This window comes from Montipora capricornis, chromosome 14 (genome assembly GCF_036669925.1).
Source record: "Montipora capricornis isolate CH-2021 chromosome 14, ASM3666992v2, whole genome shotgun sequence".
Classification (NCBI taxonomy): Eukaryota; Metazoa; Cnidaria; class Anthozoa; order Scleractinia; family Acroporidae; genus Montipora; species Montipora capricornis.
Genome location: NC_090896.1, coordinates 45,674,546 through 45,679,545, shown reverse-complemented (window position 1 = coordinate 45,679,545; position 5,000 = coordinate 45,674,546). Strand labels below are relative to the sequence as shown.

The following is a 5,000-nucleotide window of genomic DNA, read 5'->3' as shown; positions in this document are numbered from 1 at the left end:
TCGGTGATCAGGATCTGATCTCTGCTATACGGAAGCAGAATACCACTAGACCTCAACCTAAGCTCATTGAACATCGCAGTATGAAGGGCTTCGAAAATGACCGTTTCCTAGCTGATATTGGTAAAATCCCCCGGCATACTGCATATATCTTCGATGACATTGATGATATTTGTGAACACTGGTACCAGCTGCGGAGATGCCATACAAAAAGAAGTACATGTATATCCTGGGAGACCAGCTGTCCTGAATAACCTCTGAGATCTCCTCTGCACTCCACCGCATTTCAAGCTCTTTTCAGACCGTGTCAAACCACCTCTGGAGTATTAATTATGAGAGATGAAGTTGTTGGGTTTAACTATAGATCGTTTTCACTGTCACGCAACAAAAAATATATAATCAAAATCGTTCAATGAAATGAGCCAAAAACTTGGAATGTTGTAGGAGACAAATTCATAAATCATCTCACCAATTCTCAGGTCTGTGCGCTACAGCGTTTATGAGTTACTTGTCGAAGCGTTTCACGCCTCAAGTTCATCGCCTCGTTTTCGCCCTTTGGCGCGGTACTGGATTCCAATAGGTGTATTGCGTGACAAGTTATATTTTATTTATGGCGTGACATGTTTTATTGCAACAAGTTTTATACACGGCGTGACAAGTTTTATATTTTCAAACAAGTTTTATATATGGCGTGACATGTTTTATTGCAACAAGTTTTACACATGGCGTGACGAGTTTTATATTTTCAAACAAGTTTTATATATGGCGTGACAAGTTTACTATTTTCAAACATGTTTTATGTACGGCGTGACAATTTTTATATTTTGTAGCACGTTTTATGTATAAGCTAGGATGTTTTATTTAAAGAGCAATAAGTTTTATATATTTAATGAGGAGTTTTACATATCACAAAAGTTTTTTTGATACAAACGGCATTCCATACAGGTAAATGTCGTTTATGACAGCCCTGTGAAATTCAATTTAATTTACATCAAGTGAAGCTATGATCTTCGCAGTTATGAATGCAATTTTTGCAATTGCGTAAAGAAGCCTGAAAATTTCAGGACTTCAACGGGGCTTGAACCCGTGACCACGCGACACGGGTGCGACGCTCTAACCAACTGATCTATGAAGCCACTGACGTTGGGAGGTGGTCATTTGTTGGTTCCACTGTTCCCGTGGGGAATTAATCAACGATGAAATGATATATGAAATGGATCATATATGAACTGCGGATATGAAATCAAGTGAAATCAAGCGAAGATCATAGCTTCACTTGATTTCATATCCGCAGTTCCGAGTATATGATCCATTTCATATATCATTTCATCGTTGATTAATTCCTCACGGGAACATTGGAACCCGCAAATGACCAGCTCCCATCGTCAGTGGCTTCATAGCTCAGTTGGTAGAGCGTCGCGCCGATATCGCGAAGTCACGGGTTCAAACCCCGTTGAAGTCCTGAATTTTTCAGGCTTCTTTACGCAATTGCAAAAATTGCATTCATAACTGCGAAGATCATAACTTTACTTGATTTCATATCCGCTGTTCATATATGATCCAGTTCATATATCATTTTATCGTTAATTTAATTTACCACATTAAGAATAGTACAAATTACTACATAACACAACATCGTTTGACATGGTATGAGTTAATTGCCTGACATGGTCATGTTCTGCAGTGTTTACATTAAGATGATGTAGGCCGTTAGTTAAAGCCCCTGTGGTGTGCAACTGTTAATACATATAATAAGAAATTATTAACTTTAAGCTAAAAGTGTAGAGACGCCTTTTCTATACAGAGCAGTTTTTTTGACGAATGATAAATACACCCTCTCAAGAAACTCAGTGTAGACATGTTGGCTTTCTTGGATACTCTAGGTTCATCATCATCATCAATTATTTGCCTTTATGTGTATAACAGAATTTAAAAAAGCATTTTCAGGTTGTTAGGCGAGGAGACCTCAGGAAACCACCAGGCTTATAGGAGAGGCCACCTCGATATCACAATATTAAACAAAATAAGGGCTGCGAAGGAGTGCGGCAGGAACTAACTCAGAAACTATTTTAACCATGTAGTGTACCCCAAACAGAGCAGAAAGACTCTGTTTGCATGAATTTACTTCGAGAAGAACCTCATTGTTAACAATAATGAAAACTGTTGTTCATAATCGTCAGTCTCTGGGCAGAGCACTTAAAACTGTTTAATTCATATAATCATTAAAGTAACGTAGTCAATTTCCTTTGGGAATGCAGAGAGATGCACACCGAAAGGTCAGTGAAGTTATGTATCAAGGAAAATAAAAACTGCAAATAAAAGCCAAAAGTTCGTCAGGAGGTTAAGACTGTGGTCATCCTTAGTGCACTTTTTATTTCATTTTTTCAGACGAGTGGAGGTCAGTACTTATTTTGAGCCATCAAATTTGAAAGATTGGATGTAACAATATTATATATAATTATCCTGAGAATGTTTATATCCCATCTTACCCCCCAAAGAATGTCATCCTTTCATCACTGCCAAAGGCTTTCTGTAGGGTGGCCAGCACCATACAAGTTTTGAAATGGTACTATTTTCTTCAATTCTCTGACTAACAATACAAAAAGGCCTAAGACTGTTGATTTTAAAACTCTAACCAGGAACGGATACTTGTCTACAACCTTGAACCTGAACATGTCTTTTGTTGGCATAAAAAAATAAATTACATGTACATTAGAAACTGTCGACAACTGCACATACCAACATGAAGACGTCAGTCTGACTTCAAAATAGACAGTAAAATTTACTGAACAGACAAACTTAACCATTAACCGAGAAAATTCAAATTGAGGGGATGTGTGGAATACGTTCTCAAGTGATTAGAAATACTGCACAGTCTGCAATGCTACCTTCTCCTTTTGTTTCACAAAATAGTTATATGTGACGTCAAAAGGGAAAACGTACACTAACGTTTTGACGTTAAACGGGCAAAACTAACGGCTGACTAACGGATTGGTAACGGAAGCTAACGGCACCTGACGGTATGCTGAAGCTTTTTATGAGGATGTAATGTCTCTTTCTGTTGTCGGTTGCGGAACGCATTACACACGGCACAGGAACTGACTTAGTCTTTGATTTGCGCAGTAATGGAAGGCCAGAAAACATAATCCCTCGCAAAGGAAAGGCTCTTGCTCTCTCCCATGTGCGCGCCATGAATGTCATCTAACACTTCAGCTCTCAATGGTCTTGGCACTACAATTCTGTCTGATTTAAACAACATGCCATCCTCAACACTCAGCTCTTCTCTGAAATTCCAATATTCCCGGAAAAGTTCATCAACTTGTTCTTTCTCAGAGGGCCATCCTTTCAAAACGTATTCCATAACCACTCTGGATGTCTCATCAGTACTGGAACTGTCCTTGAATCTCTTCAGGGTACTACTTTCTAATCCAAAGTTCCTCAACAAGATTAACTCCTATGACATCTTCGAGTTCACTGAATGGTTTAGTTTCACTTAGAGGTGCTCTGCTAAGGCAGTCTGAAATGACCTGCTGTTTCCCGGGAACATAACGCACGCACCACAAGGTCATACTTGGTAAGTTTGAGCAACATCCTCTGTAGCCTGGGAGGGGCCTCATTCAGTGGTTTCCGAAAGATTGACTCCAGCGGTTTGTGGTCTGTCTCGACAGAAACTCTGCGCCCATACACATATGTGTGAAACTTTTGCGCTCCCCATGCAATCGCCAACAGCTCTCTTTTTGATATTCGCATACATCTTCTGTGAGGGAGTCAATGTCTTCGAACTGAAGGCAACTGGTTTGCCCTCCTGCATGATCACCGCACCAAGGCCTGTGCTGCTGGCATCAACACTTAGCACCGTCTCTTTGCTGTTATTAAAGTATGCTAACACTGGTGCACTAGTGATGACAGACTTGAGCTTATCAAAAGCCTCTTACCGTGGTTTCTCCCACACAAATGCTACATCTTTTTGCGTAAGCTGTGAAATTGGCTCTTGTAGATCAGCTTTGTGTTCAATGAACTTGTCTAGGTAATTGACAGTTCCTAGTATGCGAAGTACACCTTCTTTGTCAGAAGGAGGAGGCATCTCACTGATCGCGCGGATTTATCAGGGTCGGGTTTCAATCCTTCGGCAGAGAACACATGTCCAACATAGCTTACTTCAGGAACACGAAGTTGCACTTTCTTTGGATTGAAATTCAATCCTACTTCTCTGCTTCTAGCCAGTACTCTTATCAATTTATGATCAGTGTCGATTTGATCTTTACCATGTATCAAGAAATCATCCACTATGATCTCCACAGGAACCCCTTCAAAGAGTGTGTCCATCTCCCTTTGGTAGATTTCAGGGGCCGAAGAGATGCCAAAAGGGAGCCTTGTAACTCGATATCGTCCCCAGGGGGTATTGAATGTTAAGAGCTTTGAGCTTTCATCATCCACCGGGAGCTGCCAGTATCCACTACAAGCATCCAGGGACCTGAAACTCTTTGCACCCGATAATCGGTTGGCAACCTTCTCTACAGTAACCATTGGATAGTGTGGCCTCTTAAGAGCTTTGTTTAGGTCCCTCGGGTAAATACAAATTCGAACATCATTCTTCGAGCGTGGAGTGTTCTTTTCTTTCACTTTCCGTTTGTCAATCACTAGCATAGATGAAACCAAGGGGTGTGTTCCTCTTCTTTTACAATAATTACATCTTCTTCCATCTCTGTGAGCTTCTCTCGTGCTGGTTCAAGAAGTGCAATTGGAATTTTTCTGGGAGGATGTAGCACTGGAGGAACTGACAGGTCAACTTCCGAATGTACTTTGTTCGGTAGCTTGCCAGGTTTATCACTAAAACAATCTTTATCGATCCTGCAACACAGGATCGGTTTGAAAGAAACTTGGCAGTTCTTGCTCTGGTTGTTTTGACTCTGCAGTAGTTATCAGTTCAACGTTCATAAACTCAAGGACTTCTTAGTCTAAACAAGCATCACAACCCAGCAATGGTGTAAAATTTCCATCAA

At 40.4% G+C, this 5,000-nt stretch overlaps 1 non-coding gene across 1 annotated transcript; it reads left to right on the top strand.

Moving 5' to 3' along the window:
- The first annotated feature begins 1,387 nt into the window (after nt 1–1,387).
- Nucleotides 1,388–1,459, top strand: Trnai-gau (transfer RNA isoleucine (anticodon GAU)). The gene has a single exon. It is a non-coding gene; the product is annotated as a tRNA-Ile (tRNA).
- Nucleotides 1,460–5,000: the final 3,541 nt, after the last annotated feature.